This window comes from Sturnira hondurensis, unplaced genomic scaffold (assembly GCF_014824575.4).
Source record: "Sturnira hondurensis isolate 20B ecotype Veracruz unplaced genomic scaffold, ASM1482457v3 Scaffold0025370, whole genome shotgun sequence".
Lineage (NCBI taxonomy): Eukaryota > Metazoa > Chordata > Mammalia > Chiroptera > Phyllostomidae > Sturnira > Sturnira hondurensis.
In genome coordinates, this window is record NW_028098001.1 from 4173451 (window position 1) to 4196404 (window position 22954).

The 22954-nt window shown below is 38.2% G+C and overlaps 1 long non-coding RNA gene across 2 annotated transcripts in view; it reads right to left on the reverse strand.

Moving 5' to 3' along the window:
* Positions 1 to 16987: 16987 nt before the first annotated feature.
* LOC118982349 (uncharacterized) overlaps positions 16988 to 22954 on the reverse strand; it is a 45767-nt gene continuing 39800 nt past the window's right edge. For both annotated transcript variants that reach the window (XR_005065518.1, XR_005065519.1), the window contains exons 3-4: positions 21037 to 21085; positions 16988 to 17104 (exon numbers count right to left, since the gene is read on the reverse strand). This is a non-coding gene — a long non-coding RNA (uncharacterized LOC118982349). The remainder of the gene's footprint in view (positions 17105 to 21036; positions 21086 to 22954) is intronic.

The window sequence follows — 22954 nt, forward strand, 5'->3', positions numbered from 1 at the left end:
GTTAGAGCTCTCAGGTGATTTATTTAGAACTGTCAGTTGTTCATCTGTTCCACCCTGACTCCAGCTTCAGCTGGTGCCTTGTGTTCACCTCACACATCACTCTCCCCAGGACTACAGGATTTGCCAGAACAGGAGGTAACAGCTGCAACGTCCACTGATGGGTTCTCCTCACCAGTCCCTACGCCCTTGTACTGTCTGACAGTTGGTCACAGTTGAATTCCCTATGAAACTCCATCTGGTGTGAGAGCCCACTTCCAGGATTTTTCCTAAAAGATGAAGGAGCCTAACATTCTGGTTTACAAATGGACAGAGTCCTGAAGACAGAGAGAACTTAATGTGATGGTGTTGTCAGAAGGCACAATGCAGAGGAGAGCTGTAACAAATTGTGAAAATGATGGAGGGGTGTGGTTTCAAAAGACTCTAAGGGTAGAAATTCTATCAGATTTCCCGTCGACTGAATAGCCACAGTCTTGCTTGGGACAAAACTGGCTTATGTGGTAAAGGTTAGACCCTGTGGCAAGAGAGAGATTATAATCCTGGGAACCTTGGTGGTGCAGCGGAAAGGTAGTTTTCCTTTATGTCTGAGAAGGCTGAGAATTTCTCAACACCCAGAACTGCCACCCACACAGACTCTAATGGGAATGACATCTACAAAACAAGTACACTTGTAACTGGGCTCTGAGTTCTTGAGAAGTCAGAGGAAAAGAGTTAAAATGCTCTATATAGTAAAATAAAAATATTTGATTTGGGGTGGGGGTTATATTGCAGAATGACAGTGAGGAAATTCACCCAAAGACTTTTGTCAGTGGTAATTTGGGGGATTACAGATGTGGATAGTGACTTCCATCCAAAAAATGGGATGATGAGATGTAGAAAAGAGTCATGTAGGAAAGCACAAGGAAATACAGGGTAGAGACGGATGGAGTAAATGCAGAAAATTGAAGAACAGGAGACCAAACTAAGTATGTATTTCTCTCTAATCTTCAAAGACATTAGGGGGAAATCTACTTAAATATTAAATAATCTATTTAAATATTGAATACCTAGGTTCCTGGAGCAGAGTATTGACTCAGGGAGTTAGTTTCTTGGTTATATACAGACTGGTTGACCAAACCAGTGGTTGTGGTTGACCTCTAAGCATGGAGACAAATAAATATCTAAAACATAAATGGATCATAGTTTGCCCTAGTGAATGACTTTTAAACCTAGCTGCTCATCAGAATTACCTAGAACACTTATTAAAACTATAGATTTGTTGGTCTCAACCACGGAGATTATGACAATGTAGGTGTGGGTTGAAGCCCTTCATTTTGTATTTCTAAATATAGTTCCAATCATTTCTGAGTCAATGGTTCCACTTCCACTTAGACACAGCTGGGTCAAGGTACAACTCAAGAATCTTTCATTTCTGAAGTTCCATGTCTCTGATGGGAAATCAGATCATTACCTGCAATGCTAAGAGCCCTTGGTATAACCTCCAGTGCTTCAAAGACAGGCTGAGAGACTCAGCTGTCTCAGAGATGATTGAAATAACTTCACTCAGTTGCCAGTATACCAACATGGATAACCCCAAAATTTTCTTGAGGCAGCCCCTAGAGTAGAAGTCAATTCCCTAAACACTAATTTAAAAAATATGTGGCTACTTAATAAAATATTTCCATTGTTAATTTTTTCCAGTTAATAATGGAACAGATTATGTCCAAATATATCTACACACAAAAGAGCAAGAGCAGGAGTTGCACATCCTCTTAAATCCTTGTATATTTAACTTTTTCCTGCTTCTCAAGATCAGTGAAAGCCAAGTATAATAGGACGAGAAATATTCTCAACTGTTTCTATAACTTTGTGAAATGAGAGACGAACAAACACATTTTTATTTATGCCTATTTATCCCTCTGAGCTTAAACTAATCCTGAAGGGTTTAAGCAAAGAGCCAGCCACGCCAAGGCACTGAACCAACAAGTGATTTTAATTTACTTGCCATAAATTGTTGAAGGGGACCTGCGCTAAGTCCCTTCTCATTAATTCATCTGCATCTCCCTTCCCGGAGTGAAAGTTGCTGATTGCACAGATAGGATTCGGAATGAAAGGCTGAACTGAGCAGAATATGGAATGTCAGCTTTTCGTGGACACTCTGGGGATGCCTCCCATTGGAGCCCGTACATCAAACATCCTCCAGCCTGCGGAAACCATGACATAATGATGGGGGAGTTGATATGATTCCCAACATTTTGTTCAACTAAAGAAATATAAAATTTATTAGTTCTTCTTCACGGTTTATAAATAGCTTAACTTTATTCTGGAATCTCCAAAATTTAAAACATAAGGAAACTGCCTCATATTATTTTTTTCAAAGGTGTCAAGAATATGTATCCATCAGGCTGTCCAGCTCCACCAATCTTTCCTGACAATAATTTATTCCATAAGCAATTATTTACTGTCTATTATAGTCAAGACACTATATTATTACTACTGTGGTCAGAATGAATATGATATGGTGTTTGTCAGGGTCAAGGACCAAAAAAAAAGAGGTAATGTCCTGAAGAAAATACAGAAAAAACTTTAAGACTTTGAAGTATTCAGTTTCCCCTTAATCTTCCACATGCGGCCTAATTGCTCTGTTCCTTTATCTTCTATGGCACAGGTGGCAAACACAAGGCCTATGGGCTGAATCTGCCTTCCACCTTGTTTTATCCAGCCCCACACCTTGTTTCTACCCTGTGGCAGTGCCGAGTTCCTTGCCCCTCCTGAAGGAGTACTTACATTTACACAGTCCTAAAATTACATTCGGTCCTTTGAAGGCAACTGCAAGGCTGATGTGGCCCTCAATGAAAATGAGTTTGACACCCTTGTTCTATGGTGTCATAAAAAAAGTAGTCTCAGGTGTATCTGGTGCCTTAAATATAGAACCTGTCCTAACAGGAGGAGAACTGTAAGGTTTATAGCGATGTGAAGTTTCAGAGCTAATTAGGAACAAAATTGAGTGCTGTTAAAAGATAAAGTTAGCCACAGTCCATCTTCAATGTAACGGCATGCATGGAAAATTATGCTCTGTTGTTAGTCCCAAGCCCCAGTGTTTACTTGACCTGAATCTAACTTCTCACTGCCACCTGCTTCTCGCAGTGGAAGAGGCTGTGTCACGGAGTGGAGATGAACAAGGACCAGGGTGTTAGAAAGACTCAGTTCAAGTCTTTGCTTTGATTTTACTAGTTAGGTAATATAGGTCAAGGTCTTACTGTCTCTAGGGTTTAGTCCATCATCTGTAAAATATTAATAACTACTCAAAAATTTGAGGACTAAATGAAATAATAACGAATGTGTCTGCACAGAACCTGGTACTTAATCAGTGGTTAGTACATGGTAGCTAGTCTTTTTATTTGGTGTCTTTAGCAAGTTTATCATGTTTATCAGCCCATTTCTGCCAAGCCCCATAGTAAGTCCCCAGCCTCAATCAATATTTTATTCCTAACCTTGACCCAGGAGCTGTAGTTTCTATTCTTGTTCAGTGGCCACGATCTTCACCACTATTACAGAGATTTTCTGATCCTAACCCTAGTCATAAACCCACAACTTTTGTATGAACCCTTTGCAATGATAACCATCCCCAGACTGCATGGGCTAATCAGAGTGGCCTGTGTCCTCTTGGAAATTACAACCTAAAGGAAATGTAAGAGGGTTAGAATTAGACAAAAAAAAAAGAGCTGGCAAGACCAGTTGGAGTGGGTTTCTTCAAAGCAGTGGCCTTTAAACTTGCCTTTCACATAGCTAAGATAAAAGAATTGTATATCCAGAATGAGACAGTAATCTTATCAAAGGAATAAAAGCATAAACACATGAAACATGTCAGAAGAAGTAAGCAGTATTATTTGTTTTGTTCAGATATAGTCTTAAAAACAGTCCCTAATCCTTTATCGGAAAATCTTAGCATCAGGTACATTTTGAAATTCAGAATTTTTCAGAATTTAAAAAGGCAATGCAGTTCACTAACTGTATATTAAAATATACCCTGTGGACCCTGGGTTACACCTAGTAATCAAACACAGTAGTGTTTCTATATCAAACATGCCAATATTCGCACAAAGTGACATACATGAAACATAAATAAACTCATGTGAGTCAGAGCAGGTTTGCCACCAGTGAGTTACGGGAAAACATTCAGTGTTCAGAAATGTTAAGGCTCTGAGTTGTGGATAAAATATTTGGGGTCCCAGGAAGACACAGCCTGAAAGGTTGAACGGGAGCATAGCAGAAGAGGTTTGAATGCCTTGCAAGGGGGTCAGCTTTCACCAGAAGCTCAGAGGACAGCCTTACAAATAAGTTTGCACATTCAATTTTTAGTCATTTTAATGTCTTTTTGAAGATAAAATTGTTGTTTGTACTATATCTTATTACATTAATTTTTTCTCTCGGCTTTTATGTTAATATGTTAACCCATCAGTCAAGTCCCTCTTCTTATTCTTCTATGACATGCAAGGGAACTATTCCAAACTGTAATTTAGCTATACCTCTTTTTCATTATCATGCTTTTTCCTTTCTACTCGATTTATGTGTTAACAAAGTTATACAGGTTTCAGATGCACAATTCTACAACCCATCCCTGCACTGTGTATTCACTACCCCAAGCCAAGTCTCCCTCCATCACCACTTATCTCCCCTTATCCTTCTCTTGCATATAGTAGAACTGATTCATTTTGACGTGTAGTTCTATGTTTTAAAACATGGAAAGTTTGGTATAATCAAAACTGCAATGAGGATGTGGTACAGTTCCATCCACCCCCAAAACTCACTCTTGTGCTGATTTTTTTAACTAAGCATTACCAGAAATCCTGGGAGAGATCCACTTTGCTGTCTCCTTGTGTCCCTCTACAATGCAGGAAAACTGTGGCTGCAGATTCCAACTGGAATCAGTAACTCCAGTTGGCCAAGATGCCTGTGATCACTGCTTCTTTATTGCAGTGGGTCTCATTTCCTGAAGTTTGCTGTCCACCAGGCCATGAGTTTTTCAAAAGCTAAAATGAACTGAATTGTTTCAAAAAGTCATTCAGTGCATTGATCCCCACTGACTTTTTGAAATACTAATGAAATTCTGTTTAGGTGACTCTTCTAATTCCCAGGTTTGTTTACAAACACCTTCCCCCATCACCTCCATAACTATGTCAGCTTCAGATACAGCCTCACTATTGGAACAATCTGTTTAGAATCAACTCATGCTACAAAAAAAAGCAATGCATTCCTTCAGATGAGTAAACACTTAATCTATGTGTTAAGCTGTCAGGTGAGTAGGGTAAGTGCAGCTACTAAACGGATGCTCAGTTGCTTTGTGGGTCTGCATGGACAAAAGAAAACCCCAGACATGAAAACACTGAGCCACGTGATGTTTTGCCTTAGCTTCCCAAGACCCCCATTGGCATAGGAATTAAACAAAGATTCTTATTTGGGTATTTCTCAACTTACTGTGCTACAGTCTCAGACCTTTCATTTCTCAAACTGCACTTTACCAGACCGGTCCCTCTTTGCTGCTCTTTTCTTTCATCCTCGTGCACATCTTAGGGAATTGCTTAAATATAAACTTCAGAAATGAAGGTACCTGGCTCCACCTTGTACAGTTTGGAGAAATAACACAAAGCAAACAAAAATATAACAGAATCTCCAGCTGAAGAATGTGTGAGAATTTGGGAAGGTTAAACACCTTTTTTATTTTTTGGAAAATATTCAAGCTTCAAAGTATTCCTTTTTTCTGCTGTTGTTAAAAATAACTCAAGGAAGAAAACATGCAGTGAATTTTTAAATTTTTGTGGGAGGGTATGTGAAGGAGTCCTTTCAAGGAAGGACGGCTGAAAGGTAGGCACAGACTTTGAATGAGCTTATCTCCTGGTAAGTTGACAGGGTTTTATTTCCCCAGAGCAGGACAGAGTGACACAAGGACTATGTGTTCTTTACCAGGAGTGTTCTTGTTGTAGAGTTTGTAGTAACAAAAAGAACACATGTTTCACGGGCTGTGAAATTACCCAGTTTTACCTGCACAAGGCAAGTGGAAGAGGGGTCAGCAAGCAGAGAGAACCATGGACGGGAAACCTCACAATTATCACTCCCTACAAGTAGCAAATCCTCATTAATATCTTTGGAATCCATTGTAATGACACTAATCATGTCCAACTCATTGGGAATTAATATAAATGTTGCATGTAACTCCATGGGGAACCCAGACAAAAAACTCCTCAAATATCCTGTACCATTCTCCTGAACAACAAAAACTGGGTTGCAGTCTAAGTACTCAGTTGTTCTAAATAAATATGTTACTCATTATAACACTGCTGACTGAATACAATTAATTTCTACTAACATAAGTGCCACAATGCACTGTTTTTCAGTTAGAGCTAATGGACTTATGAAAACAAAATAAGCCAGCAGTGATTCTAAGTCAAGTCCCTCGTTAGACTGCCCTCCTTTCTAAGCACCAGGATTAATACTTCTAGCAATGATGAATAAGCAGCAAAGTTTCTTTCAATGAAAAGCCCCAAGAGTATGAAACAAGAGAGCTGCCTTGCTCCCACGGTGATCAAACTTACCTTGACTCCTAGACCTGTTAGTGGCTAAGCGTGGCCTCCATTCGGAGCTGCTATAACAGCCCATTCTGGGTCATTTCCTTACATCTTGAAGAATTCTGTTTCTCTCTCTTGGGGGGCCCAGAATTCCCTCAGCGTGGTGGAGTTTCTTATGGCAGCTTGTGGGAAAAGTGTTAAAAAAATGGAGAAGAGCCACAGAGAGAAATATGAAAAAAGAAGGCAACTTTCACCTGTGTATGTCCCAGAGGAGCAGTATCTCAGAAAAGCATAATCAGCTGAGTCTCTTCTGAGATCATTTGGTTTGGAAAATTGCAGTTATGGTCTCCAGTCATATCTGCATAGATATTGCAATTAACAGTGACATTATCCCAGCCACTCTCTGTGGAGAAAAAAAATCAAATGCCCAATATGCTGCATTAGGGGATATTAAGGCAGTAACAGTCAACCCTGCTAAAAAAGAATTCTATGAATTTCTTCATTTAACTTGAATAAATTTTGACTGGAGGGAGAAATCTATTCGACACTAAGCATCTTGACCAATGCCCTGCTCAAATTTACAGATTCACCCTATCTGTGCGCAGAAGTAATGAAGTGTTATGTAAGAACACCAGCAGGAACACGCACCCTGCAAGCACACGTCATAGAGACAGGCAGAAAGCACTCCATTACATTGATAAAATGAACTGAAGTCTCTGGGTGGACACTTTTGCACTGAAACCACAATATTATTCTCGATTTGCTAGGAAGAAAGCAATTTATTCTGTCACCTTCTGGGGACTTAGAGCTAATTGGCCTTTCATAGTTATATGATTCTGCAAATGAGCATAAAAGTGAAAGCTGACAAAAATTCAAACAGGAAATCTGAATCTGCCTATTTTCATAAGTGTCTTATAATGGTTTGTAGAAGGGGACAAGATTCTGATTGGAGTAGCAAATTTCTTCACGCAAAGGGAAGCGTTCCAAATAACCCATCACTGTAATAAACAGAGATTGTTCTTCATCCGGGCTCTCAGATGAGAGAAATAAACGTTCTTGTCTGAATCCCACCCCCGCCAGCCCCTCCGCCGTCCATTGTGGTCAGTCAGCATTGTCACCGGTGGGCGTCCCTCAGAGAATGTGACCTCTCAGAGCTCACCATCTCTTTGTCGCTCTTCCTACCCCAGTCCTCTAGAAAGGACATGCATAATACATCACCTCTTCCAGACGAACGAGACAGTGGGTCTACAAATGCAGCCGCGGGAGAAACGAAATACAAAGAAAAATAACTGAAACCTCCATACACCTTAATAGAAAAGAAACTGGAAAAGATTAAGTTCAACACATAAGAAAACGAGTCTTCAAAGCCTGAAAAGAATGTTAAGGTGTTTTTGCAATGCCTGGCACAGAGGACAGAATGAACATCATAGGAAGAAAAGTGAAGGGAAGCAAACCGGGGCAAACATGAAGCACCATTTTTCAGGCACAAAATAGAAAGGATGAATGTGCTGAGGCAAACAGACCAGGGTCATTTGTAAAACTAATTTCAACCGAGGCAAGTTGGCCTTTCAGATTTTTTGGTCTGGAGTAATTTTCTCCCCTACCCCTCACCACCTCTCCTCTGCCTTTCCTTCCTCTCCCCCTCCTTCCTCTCCCCTTCCCTTCTCTCTTCCCCACTCCTCTCTCCTTTTTTTCCCTAATGGCCAACCACCTGCCTTCTCCCTAGCTATCCATGTGACAAAATTTAAAAGAAAAGCTGCACGTGAAGCAGACCGATCTGGGATTTATACTTTGTGGCTATGCATTGTGTAGAACTTTGCAGACACTGGATAAACACTTATGCTTAAAAAAAGCAGTTCTCCTGGCTGCCAGTCTCTTTGCCATGTTGAGGACTAAAGCTTTTTTCCCCCATGAGCTTGAGCTTTCGAAGTTATTTTCCACTCCGATGGTTACAGACAGCTCGACAGACAAAGAAAAAGGGGATTTAAAATAGGCAGTCACTACTAATATGTACTTTACTCTTTTTGACCAAGAAAAAGAGTCCAGGTGTCATATTGCCATTTCTTAATCATCAATGTCAAAGCAAAAAAAACCCACTTCTGAAAATGCAGACATAAAAATGCATTAATACTGAAGAGATCAAAAAAGAAGGTGACAAATCTTGCTCACAAACAGGATCCTGTGTTCCTACAGGAAAATGGGAGGTTAGAACAAAAGAGAGGTTGTGATCATGACATTTTGAATTTGTGACAAGAAGAACACGAAAATGAAAGTAAGGAACGTGCTCGGAGTGAGTTTGCCGTTGCAAAATGCATGTTCTGTGCACTGACTCCACAGTCAGTCCCTCCCAATGCAGACCGGGGAGCGCAGTCAGCACTGCTGTGTTCTAAGAAACCTCCTTCTCCCCTGGTTTCCGTCGCTGTATTTTAAGTTGTTGGTCTGTTAGTTCTCTCTCTTCCTCTCTCCATTTTACATCAGGCTTGTCACATTCAAACATCTAAAACTCCCCCAAAACAAAGTTAAAATACATTCTGTATTATCATTTCAGAATAAATTTAGGGAAATGTTGACCTAGGACAAAGTGTCATTGGAGTCAAATTTCAGTGATGAACAGGAAAATAATATTTGTTATTCTGGTTCGTGTTTAGTGAACCACTTCCAGTACTATTCGTCCTTCTCAAAATTGTTTTAGGTACTTTTTAGCTGTGTTATTAAAAACAATGTTTGAAGTGTGACTCTAAGATATTAATAGCTCTGACTTATTGAATGCCTACTTTGTGTTAAACAGTATGTTGTGTGCTTTACAGAAATAATTTCTGTTGTTGTTCAGTGTTCTGAGGAGTGTTTGTGTCTGTTGTCTGCTCACCCAAAGGGAAACTGAGGCTGTGGATATCACATCTTGACTGGGGCTATCCTACCAGCGAATGGTGGCTGACATTCAAACTTAAGGCTTTTAAATTGACACTCCTTCATATCATATCCCCCTATATCATGTCATCTTTCCCCGTCTAGCCCCCAGAAGCTAATTATTCTTCAAAATAAGGTAGAGTTAATGGATTTGTTCCTGGTAAGATAAACCATAGAAGGTTTAGGTGACTGTCCTGAAGTGTACCATAAATGAGTCAGCAAAGAACCCGGAGGCAGGACAGAAATGCTGAACGATGGTCTACAAATAACTATAAAAGATTTATTAAAGATCAACAGCCCGGGCTTGAGACTGTAGAGGAGTCTGAGATAAACAACCTGTCAATGTGGAACTTAAATTCTAAAAGGTACAACTAGCCTAACATAGATATGAAAAAGTAGCATGGACTACAGTAATGCCTAATACGGCTGATCTTAAGCACCCCCCAAAATTGTTTCTAGTATTCAATGTTTGATAGCATTCTAAACTCTATTACACACTTCTCTGACTTCATAAACATAGCTGAGTGCATGTAATTTGTTCTTTCCTTGATGACTTGGAGTCGTAACTCTGCATTTCAATCACTTCTCTGTGGTGTGGGAGAACAGTGCTTCTAGGAGTTACCACGTTCTAGAAAGCCACCTGCCTGGACATCGAGTGGCCCCAGGCTTTAGGACTTCTAAGATTCTTCTACCCTGGCTTTCTTCCTCCCCGTCAGCTGCTGCCCCTTGCCACTCTCATCGTGGTTTGGCTGATTCTAATCCACTATTCCCAGGCATGACATGGAAGGTCTTCCATGACCAAATCTCTGGCTTATTTGTTCAGCTTCATCTCCTACCTTTGTTTTGTTTGGTTGGTTCTGCCCTCCCATTGAAGCCCTTTTCTATGATTACATCCCAGCAACTCAGAAGTCTATTTAGCATCTATATACGATGGCTATTTCACACTTCTGTGGCTAGACATTGCCTGCCTTTTCCTTTATTTGTTTTTTAAAAATAAACAACAACAAACATTATTATCCTTCTCCAAACCCAACCAAGAAATAAAAGTCTCCAGGAAGACTTCCCAATACTGTTTCCTGAGTTCAGAATAGAAATCATAAGATTTGCTCCTGGGAAACCCCAGCACTGAGTGGATTTTAGCTATAGCACATTGAGTAAAGGTAATTTTTTGTCTGTAAATCTGTTTTTTCTACTAAACTATAAGCTTTTTAATGTTCTATTTACATTTGCATGCCTAGCACTTAACTTATGGTGTGGTATATAGGTGGTGCTCAATCAGTCTCCGCACATCTGATAAATGCTGCCTTGATTTTTACACAAATACGCACTTCTCTGGAATCAAACAATTGAGTGCTGAGAGGTTTGCCTCAGAACTGCAAATCAAACCTTGGGATGAAGAATACATGGTTATTCATAATTATTTGTATGCTATGGAAAACAAATACACCACAAAAGGTTTTTAATGCAGGGTGGGGGGAGAGATGTCACATGAAACAGAGCAGCTGCCAGGGAAGGCTTCAGGGAAGAAATGAAACTTGAATTGTACCCCCATCTTCCTGGTTGCTGTACACAAATATCTGTTGCAGCCCCGGTGGCTAATGGGTTGTTTATGGAGCTCACATAAAATATGTAGCCATATATCTCTATAAAGATGTTGTATTGCATTGTTGGTCTATTAAAAATAAATGGAGTGTCTACCATAATGTTAAAGCCTGTTTGACTTTAACTGAGTCGCTCAGATTTACTGAAAGGCAGAAGCAAGGCCACTAGGTTCACTCAGTGATAACTTGAAGAAGAGGTATAAATAAAATCAGAGGTGGAAGGAAAAAAATGGAGGGGTCATTTTCAAGCATGGGTGGGCCGCCTCTGATGCCCAATGGGGAGAAGGAAAAGGCTGCACATTGTTTTTCTAAGCAGCTCTTATAACCCTAGTGGTAAGATTGAGATGCTGGGTTATGACTCCTTCTAGCTACCTTTCTGCTACAAATGGCCAACAGGTATATGAAGAAATGTTCAAAATCACTAGTTATTAGGGAAAACAAATCAAAACCACAATGAGGTATCAGCTCACATCTGTTAGAATGGCTATTATCAAAAAGGTAAGAAATAACAAGTAGTGGGGAGGATATGATGAAAAAGGAACCCTTGTACACTGTTGGTGGAATGGTAAATTGTTCTGGCCACTATAGAAAACAGTATGTAGGCTTCTTTAAATATCAAGAAGTACCATATGATCCAGCAATTTCTCTTCTGGGTGTTTATCTAAGTAATATGGAAAAACTACTTCAAAAAACTATGTGTACTCCTAGTTTTATTGTGGCCTTATTTATAATAGCTAAGATATGGAAGCAACATAAATGTCCATTGGCAGACAAATGGTTAAAGAAGATGTGACACATACGTGTAATGGAATACTACTAAACCATAAGAAAGGTGAAATGTTGCCATTGGTGACAACATGAATGGATCTCGAGGGTGTCATGCTAAGTGATATAAGTTAAATGGAAAGGGACAAAACCATATAATTTCGCTCATGTGGAATATAAAACAAAATAGTAACAACTAAGCTAACAAAACAAAACAAACTCATAGGTACGATGACAGAATGGTGGTTATCCAAGGGCTGGAGGGAGGGCAGAGAGCAAACTGAGAAACTGGGTGACATGGGTACCAAAGGAAACCGGACTTTGGGGGTGAGCGTGCAATTGAGTATGTAGATGCAGAGTTATCATGTTATGCGCCTGGAATTACATCATGTTATTAACCAATATTACCTCAATGTCGTTTTTAAAAAGTGGCCTAAATATAATATTGGAAGTGGTTCTCTGACCTTGGCCTAGATGTCTTGCCAATAGCTCAAATTCTAGTCAGTGTGTATCTCTTAGTAAACTTTATTATTTTTTTTGAAATTGAAAACTTCCGTTTACTTTTCTTTGTAAGTTTCTTCCTTGGACCCAAAGATTTTGCAGTATCACAAAATAAAGCAATGCCCATTACCAACTGGCTAAAGAAATGTAGGAGGAAGACAGAAAGGGGATTTTTTTGTTTGTTTTTTGTTTCATCTAACCCTGACTCCAGCTTTCTTTCTTGATGCAATTTCCTGTTACAATATGCAGCAATTGCAGAAGGCTTTCATGACACAGAAACCTCAAAAATGTTTTAAACTGAAAAACAGTGCATCAAAGAAGACAACCAAGAGATCCACTGCATCAGGTTATAAACAAATTCCCATCGGTAAAGGTACAAACATAGAAACCACTTATGTAATACACAAACCCGAAGCAGGAGACCTTGGAATTGCATGTTACAATTCTCAGAGCAATTTGTTTTATGTATGTGTGCCGGTGTGTCCTACAAAATGAAGCCACAAACCACACTTCTAAGTGATCCATTTCATAAGGCCAAGCTATTTAGGATCTTAATGCCTTGCTCTTTAATCTTTTTATAAGATGAGTGCCTCGGTGTTAAATGGCAGGAACTGATCTAACATTTTGTTTACTTCATCTCATTTTAGTGATACATTAGCATTGTGTTACTGACTTGCGGTGGCTTTCATTTGGAACGAACTGCAAAATGTTCTTATTTAAGCCTCTCACCTCCAAATTCCTTTTCTACATTTCCTTCACTTTGCTTTCCGAAGGAATGACTCTCCACGCCTTCTTGATCAAGACAGACAACCTAATGGCTGAGTGGGCTTTAATTTCTACACTTCTGACATTCAAACTTGATTTGCATTGTCACATGGAATTATTTGGTATTCAGTATAAAACACTATTTCTTTCTCTCTCTCTTTTTTCTTCCCCTTCCTAGACAACCAACTGCTGGGAAATTATTGTCAAAGTCTTAAAATGATTTTCCAATGATTGCTTGTTAGTACAATACAATTTTTTTCTCAGTCCTGGTTTCTGTCCAGCTCCCTTCTGGGGACCGGCGTATCCCCCAGTGTCTGCGGCGCACACACAGCAGGTACACTCCGCATGCGCGGGTCTCTCTGCTCCTCTCCTAGGGGTACTTGTGTTGTCTCGGTGTGAGAGCAGGAGGCAAAGGGGCAGATGTAAAAAGGCAAAGTAGAAGAGGAGAGGTGTGAATTTAAAAAGAAAAAATAAGATTATTCTTCACAATTGTGAGGGCTTATTGGCTGGAAAAATTAGCCAAAAGCATTAAGTTCAAACACCTTAGAGTGCCTACTGTGTGCAAAAGCATATGTGTGACATGAGAGGATAGAAGGAAGCCAATGACACCTTTGCCTTCAGTTGAGGCCCATGAAGAGGGATGGATACGGTTATTGAAGGGCTATCCATTAGAAATGGGCGAAAATGAGTCCGACGGAGCACAGGCTACGTACTGATTCATTCTAACTGACGGATATCAGTGCTGCTCCCATTTCAATAGGTGGCAGAGTGGAGGAAGGGGAAAGAAAGCTGAACAGTTGATTTTTAAAAGGGGAGAAAAAAATGAGCTGGAAGTGAAAAAAGAAATGGGAATAGAAAAAAAAGAAACAAACAAGCAAAATGGCAAGAAACAGTGCCTGATTTAATTTTCAGAGAATTAAACCTGGGACATACTTACAACTCAGGAGGCTGTGAACTCAGGGCTTTCTTTTAAGTGCTAAAGGCATAGAGTAATTTATTTAATTAGAAAAAATATGTTTGTATTGCACTCTCAGTAATTTCCCAGAGGAAAACTTGCTTCTTTTACAGGTACAGTTTTTGTTTAGGGCCGCTCTCCCTCCGTTCTTGCTCTACCTTGGATCTTGTACCTCTTCAGCAGGTGCTTACTCCCATGCAATTACCATCAACCGAGATGTGAATATGACCCTTCCAAGATATCACACTTGTTTTTTGGGTACTGAAATAGAAACACATTAACCTAGATATACCTGAGCCCTCCAGTGGTTACTCTATAATAAGAAAGAAAAAAATAAAAACTCAAAAGGCATTCCTTCAATGACTCACCAAATATTCACAATAGAAAAAAAATTCAATACAATAATACATCTTAATATCTTACAAGGTAGTTGAAATATTCAAAACCAAGCAGATCCCTAGTCAATACACAATTCTCTTTCAATTAGTTTGTAGAGGCTAAGGATATTCTCTCCTGCAGGAGGAAGGCAAGGCGCTCAGTCTTTCTTGCACCTGTTTTAAGAGGAGAATAGATTCTGCTGGCCTGCAAATTGAAACAAGATAAGCTCCTTTTTACCTGCCACAGTCAGGGCTGCAAATAGAAATTTAAATACTTTATCACAGTTTTGCTCCTGAGCATGGAAATTCAAATATATTAATTTAACCAACAAAACAATGTATTCAAATAAGATTAAAGTGCTCTAAATATAGTTCTTACATCTTCAATGAAAAGATTAAGAGGATACATGCATAATTCTAATCTATCCCCACCTAGTTTTGTACTACCGTACCCTTACATACAGGGCGCAGTCTCACAAACTAAATAAGAAATTGAGGGTGATAAATGAAAAATAAAGACATACAAGAATGTAACAAAAGCAAGCTAAGGATGTAATGGATGGAAAAGGAAAGGAAGTAAGGATACTGTTGAAAGCATAGGAGTACTAATGCTTTGTAGTTGAGAAACACATTTTTTAAATCTTTGTTGCAGTGTTAAGCAAAGTTAATAGCAAGTTTCAAAACCAGCTAAGTCATATTTTTCCTTCATTTAATTCTAAAAGTAGAAATGAATAAAATTGGGATACAGTGGAATGTGACCTAAAATCTGCCTTAGGGCCCAAGGAACTTTACGACCTGGGGACACTGTGTCCACAGTCAAACCCATAACGTTGTTAAAAGTGACCAACAATTCATTTTTGGTAAGTTTTCTCACATCCAAGTGACCAGAACTTGTGTGTTTTAGTGGCTAAAGGCAATGTACCTCATTATAAATAATGGATTTAAATCTCAAAGAAAGCTTCCTTAACATCTATTTTTTCACTGAATATTAAATACACTTCAGCACACTTTAATGAACACCTATGACTTACGCTTTCAGAAACATGTGTATGCAATTGTTCTGTTTTAGAAGTGTTTTGAATTCATGCACCATAATTCTTTCCACATTCTGTGTACATATGTGTCAGTAACCCACAAACTCAATGAATCCATTTCTAAAGGTTAACAAAATGTGATGAAAGTTTTATTTTCATTTCCCTTTACTATTATTTACTGCTTCATGCAAACCCTATAACGATTCTTATAACTAACAAGTAGATCTGCTAAAATGATCTTAGCCTAGGAACTATACAAAGAGAACTTGTAAGTTATTTTTGTATCAAACCCTCTCCAGTCTGAAATGGTTTTCCCAATTACTAAAAGGCATGCAATGCTCACAGAAAAGAACTGATATCCCACAAACACAGTGCCATGCATTTTTTCCTGGAAACTCAGAATGGGATCTGTCAGGTGAATCCGCTAGCATAACAAACATGTCATCCAGATTTGCATTGGGAATTAAAACATTCTGTAGCCTGACAAAAGGCTGTGTGTCTTTAGTAATCGTGATGAGAAGAAGGCATAGCAATACCTAGATGTTGTGAGTTAAAAGTCCTTCATCAGACAGCTTGAAAAAGCACGATAATCCCATGACGGATCCTCCCTGAGTGGCAAGCCGGGCTACAGAGACCACGGCCGCATTTCCATCCCAGTCATCCAGGCAAGTCTAATTCTATCTCCTGCAAACCTGACATTGTGTTTTATTCTCGCATTTACACACCACTTATATCGGAACCATGAAGGTAGGAAAGTACATTTGCAGAAGTGAGAAATGTCATTGACCAGAAAAATCTAACTCACATTTTCTCTAATGTCAGATATGAAACAATAATATTTATAAGCTAATACTTTGATCACTGCAATAAGCAAACAGTAATGTTAATGACCTTACAGGACAAAACCATAAAACTCATGCTCATTGTAATAAAAAGAATCACATTGCTAGTTTAAGTCAGGAGCAGAGCTAAGAGTTTCCCCATATATATTCCTCATAATCTGCCTTAAATAATTTCACTGTAATAGTTCATTTCTTAGTTTCGAAAGAATGCCCAGAAAACAATTCTAATAATATTTTGTACATTTCAGAATGGATTTGCACATATTTTAATCATGGATATGTGATAACTGAAAGGAATTCTTTTCTACATAAAATATTATTTCTACATAATACTGTAATTAGCACAGAATTGTTTGAAATGACACAAACTGCACTTGTTTTTCATTAATGGGAAAGAGACATTAACTTAGTTGCAGTTTCACAGAGGCATTCTTTTCGAAATATTCCCTATCACTTAACTGTATGTATGATTCAGTTGTGTCATTATTTCGTGTTCATGTAACAAGTAAGGCTTTCTGTAAGAAAAATGAGACAGAAACCAAATAAAGTGCTTTTCACAAATGGAGAGGATCTAACTTGCACAAATAAAAAAACAGTTTGCCCAGAAAATATTCTAATAACTTTACATTTTAAAACAAACTGTCCTTTAAAGTTATTTATTTAAAAGGGTTCTTTTTATTGAGTAAGCATATCTGACATGTTAGATTCAACTCTGATACAAGGAACAGTTTCCACCTAAATATTGCTACTCCAAACACAAAGGGCAATGAACCACATTCATCATAAAGAAGTATTAGGCTCACATTCTCCAGTTTCTATAAGACAAAAAAGAAATGCAAATCATGAAGTGACATAGGCTATAGATCTGAAACTACAATTTAACACTGCTTTTCTGTCATCTTATTACACAAAAGTACTATTTTCATTTATTCCTTAATCGTGCTTATTGATAGGTTTAATAGAGCTCATTGATAGACTAAAGACATAAGCATATTCACATTCTACACCACCAATAAGCAAAAACAGAATGCAGTTTCCTGGCCAGGAACTTGCTTTCGTGTATTTAATCCTCATCTACAATTCTGAGGGTAGAGCTTCATTATCCCACTTCCAGGTGAGTAAAATGAAACCAGAGAAGTTAAGTAGCACACCAAAGTCACAGAGGTAGTCGTGTTAGAGACAGGATTTGGACACAGATCTGACTGATGCCAAATTATACTGCTAAATGCTTATTAGTAATGCTGCAACTAATTTTATTACTTTTCTCCAAAATACAAATAATGCAAAAGGGGGCTTTACAAATTAACATTTGTTACTCACCCGTAAAAATGCTTTCTTCCATATCTTCGTTATTCAACATGTAAAGCTAAAAATGTACTCCCATACACCATAGCCCTGAAAGCGTTCACCAAGGCACACGACCCAGCACTGCCCTCTGTGAGGCGGAAGGAGAAGTCACGGCACATCTGGGCCCCATCTTGTTGGAGGAAGCTCCGTTTTGTAACTAGCTTTCCCAGAGGGGGCACCTTTCTGCAATCCACACTAAGTCACCATTTGTATGAACCATGGCCCCATACGCCATCAATACATTTTGATGATTTTCTATATTGGCAATTTATAAAACATTTTCTTTTCTTTCTGATTGCTATGTTCTTCCAAACAGAATAGGCATAAAACATAGGAAATGGTGTAGTCAATTGCTAGTCCAGGGTCTGGGGAGATGGGTCTCCATTCAGTTAATGTAATTCAACACTCATTTCTTGGTGAGAGTTACCAAACTGATGGGTGTTTGAAGGAGGAGGAGTTCTTAGGATCTTTATGAAAAAGGTAGGTGAGTGGCAGGTGCTAGCCCTAGTCTTAGGATACCATTCATTCATTCTTCTTATAGAAAGACCTCCTGTGTAAAGAAGGCAGGAAAGAAGTTTGTGCAACTAAGAAAGGAGCTAAAAATCTTTATCGATGCACTAACTTACCTTCTGCTTCCTTAAAGACATTTTAATGACTAAAATGGCTGCATTTAAAATACTTACTCAGTATTCAACAATACAAATAGAAAATAAATACTAAAAAACACTTTGGCCCTTTTAAAATTTCACTTAAAACCTCTCACTTATAAATAGTTGTACCAGTTTAATACAACCCCAGTTTAAATTTCCTTTTTGTTTTTATTTTCATTTTCTAGTTCTGTTTTTATTTTTACTTGCTAGCTCTGTGGATTTGGTCCAGTAAGTCACCTTCTGGAAGTTTTGGGTTTTTTTTATCTCACATAAAAATCACACCTATAATAGGTTTTGTGTAAGGATTAAATGAGGTGATATATCTAAAGTCCTTAGCATAGGGTCTGGCATTTTATGAGCTCTTAATAACCAGTGGACATGACTGTTCTGGTTTGTTCATTGGTTTACTTGCTCTCTGACAAACATAACATGTCTAAAATGCCTGCAAGAAATCTGACTATACAATATTTTAAATCAGCAATTTAGCATGATTTCTAGTTTCCTTTTCTCAAGTGAACTTTCTTGTCATTTTCATGGCAGTCTTATTTTAAATAAATGCAACAGGAAGCTGCCATCTAAATGCTCTTAGAGCTGATGTATGAAACCAAAAAGTACATTTTCCTAATGTTAGTACAAAATTGCTCCTGCTTAAAATTGATCTCCTCAGTGTCAAACTTTAAGAAGCATCAGCACTATCACATTAGGCTAAGAGTGTGTACTGCTCGTGTGAAGCATCTGGAAAAAGCCCACTGTGAGAGAAAAATCACCAGGAATTTGATAAAATAATCACAACAAATTTCTTTTCGCCGTCTTCCTTTCTCAGTGAAAATGAGAAAACAATATTATTATATCAAGAAAAGAGTCAGGATTCGTAGAGAGATGAGCTCTGAAGAACAAAAGATAGCTAACAGTTAAAGATAATTCAAATAATGGGCTTTGATATTCTTTTTTAGCTGTCCCGTTAAGTACTTTTTCTTTTTCACATTCCAATTCTATCAACTATGAAAAGCCCATATACAAAAGAAATACTAAAAGCTTGTTAATCTAATAACAGAAAGCCAAGATCAGAAACCCTATTCTACCACAAAGTATAATTGAGATTGCCTAGACCACAGACAGTTTATGATCAGAAACCTTGAAAAAAAAAGCCATCAATAGAAATGATGTCTCTACTGTGAGCTCATGGTTACAGCAAGGCCACAAGACCAGGGACATAAAGCCCTATTAATTGTACTTCCCAGGAGTCACCAAACATCTCTGTTTGCCTGCAAGAGTCCCAATTTATGCCTTTTATCCAGTGTAATTATTAATAGAGTACCTTTACCTCCAAAGTGTCCCAGTTAGGACAATAAATTATGTAGTTGCCTTAGGCTAACCCTGCTTCCCTTTCACTTTTTTTCCTCTCCTCAAAAAGAAAAAAAAAAGTAAAAGCAAGCTATTTTAACTCTTTAGGGTATCTGGAAGAGAAGAAAAAGTTATTTGTTTTTCTTATTGTTGTTCAAGTACATTTGTCTCCATTTTCACTCCACCACTTCCTCCCACCCTACCCATCCCTGCCTCCTGCCCTCGATCCTACCTGCTTTGGCTTCGTCCATGTGTCCTTTATACACGTTATTTGATGGACCTTCCCCTATTTCACCCCATTATCTCCCTCCCCCTTCTCTCCAGTTACTGTCCAGTTATTGTTCTTTATTTCAATGTCTCTGGTTTTATTTTGCTTGCTTGTTTGTTTTATTGATTAGGTTCCACTTATAGGTGAGATCATATGGTATTTGTCTTTGACTGCCTGGCTTATTTCACTCAGCATAATGCTCTCTAGTTCCATCCATGCTGTCACAAAGGGTAGGAGCTCCTTCTATCTTTCTTCTGTACGGTATTTCATTGTGTAAATTACCATGGATTTTTTTAATATTCAACAAATGGTGTTGGGAGATCTGGACAGGTATATGCAAAAAAAATGAAACTCGATCACCATACACAAAAGTTACACTTTTTTAAGCTCAACTGGTCATTTGATTTCCTTTCATTTTCTTAAAGCAGGGAAGAGTTCTAGTCTGAATTGACTGACATGGTCTCATTCACCCATGAAATATCTGGGGCAGAATCACCCCTATCTCCTCCTACCACTCTCTCTCTCTTATGAATTTGTGCCTACCTTTATGACATGATGTTGACTCTGCTTATTGAATTGTATTTGAAATTTTCAAGGAATTATGCCTTACATGAGGACTCCTTAATATAACTGCTGTTTCTTTAAAAAAATCAGATATTCAACTTGGGTTATACAGCCAAGAATTGCAGTTCATATCAGCTGCAAGAACAGCTGAGTACCTTATCACAAGAGCCCCTTAATCAAAAAGCAATCTTTTGGGATGAGTTAGTAGTACTTTGCCTCTGGTGCTAACCAGATCCCCTACTTTTATTGTACATTTCCACAGGAATCTAATGATGAAATACATTAGATCTTCTCACAGGTGAAGTAGAAACACACTTAAAACATTGCTTTTGGAGTGTCACATGCTGCTTCTAAAAACAAGGGGGAGAAGTCAGAAGCAACAGAAGCTTTGGAACCAACAAGGTATTCTGCAAATGAAAGTCTTGATAGGGGAGGGGGAATTCTCTCTTTTATGGGAATATTCATAGAAAATTTACAGTGTGTAACATTGCAAAAAAAGAGAAACACAAAACAGTTTGCTTTTGACATGAACAGGGCTGGGGGTCAAATATTTGTTTAAAAATAAAAACCTTACCTTTTATTCATGAGGATGCCCTTGACCTTTATTCAGAAAAGCTTCACAGCTGCAAAGGAAAATGGAATTCATTTGAAGAGAAATATTCTGGTACTGGAGAATAAAGATTTACATTTATCCAGTGGGCTTTATCTGGTCTAGAGCTACATAAAGAAACAAGAGTCATATAGCAGGCAAGAATATAGGAGGGTGTTGGTCTTTGTCACTTGTACATACAAGGCATGGATTGCATTTAATTGAAGCATTTTATTTATTTCTACATAGGCAAGCAAACTGAGGTATAACGCACACAAATGTACAGATAAATAAGATACGTTTGCTCTCTCCTACTGTATATCCTTACATACGCACATAAATGTAGCACCCTCACACACATCAAGGTTTTGTTGCCCGCATGCAGGCAGAGTCTCTCTCTTTCCCAGTTCGTGGTCTCATGGCCTCCTCAATGTGGTGAAGCCCCAAGAACAGGCCAGGAGGTAATATTGTAGATCCGTTGTGCCTTCAAAACAGCTGCAGTTTCCTTTGTGTTCTGCAAGTAACCTGAAGTCAAACAGGTTAAAACAAATCATGAATTCAGGTGGCAGGCTCCAAATAGGCCATATTTGTATTTTCTGTTGGCTTTGTTTTGTTTTTAACCTTGACTAATTTGAGGAAAATAACTAGGTGTTTTGGCATAAAATATTTCCTGCTGGGTTATAGGCTACATGGGGAAGGGAAATTAGACAAGAGGCATTGAGTAATAACCACAAATGACTTTATAGCCCATTCTGTTTGAATGTCAATAGAACTTGAAAGCAAGATTTGCAGACGATAATTAGCAATGACTCCCCCAAGTCTAATCAGGAATTGACAATAATTAGCAATTTCCAACTCTTACCTGCCACTATGACTTCTTATCTTAGTGGGGAAATGGCAGAAATCCCCAAATATAAAGGGCATTTACTATCTTCCCAAAATGCATAGACATTGAATTAATTTAGCAGATTTTTGATGACCTTATCCAGTGATGAAATATGCATCACGTAGCATAATGTGTATTATTGTAAGTTGTTTCAAAGCTTTGGAGGAATGAGAGGAGGGTGAATAAATAAATATAACTATACATCATTTAAAATAATGGTTGTATAAATATAAATTATATTGAAATAAATGAAGAATAAAGAAATAACATGAACTACGATAAGGGCGTATAGTTTGTCATGCTGTATAGTGCCCAAGAAGATGAAAACTATTTGATTAGTTTCTTTAATAGTGAAATAGTCACTTAGGAGAACACATTCAAAGAGAAGCTGATAAGAAACAGTAATTGTTTTATACAATATTAATTCACTTACAATGACTTTCGCCCATACACCCAGGCTAATGAGCATAATCAAACAAGGCACTGCTAAAAATGGACTAATGGGTTTAAAATTACACAACTCTGCCTCCCAAATTTAGATATGGATTTCTTTATAGAGCCTTATTTCTTATTCCAAATAATACTACATACGGGAAGATTTTTCTGTATATCAGAAATCCTATATCCAAGGGAGATTGTAACTATATATTATCAGTTTGCCTAAATAATAGGTAAAAATTTCAGTCAGTAATGGATTTTTTTTAAATGCAGTCACTTTTACCTACATGATATTTACCACATTATGATTCGTGGACATGCTGAGCATTAGGACACCCTAAGTAAGCCACCTCGATGGTTATTAAGATAGTGTACTAAAGAAAAATCTTCCCAACAGGAGGTACTAATAAGATAGCCAACAACATAGAAAAGCATCAAAATGAGAAATAAGAAGAAGACTGCAACTGTGTTTCCAGGCTGGATATTCCTATTTAGTAGCTAAAACATTGCTGAGCTACAGTGATCTGTTTCTTGAAAGTCCAGGGGTTTAAGCTGGTACCAGACACAATTTTCAGTTTG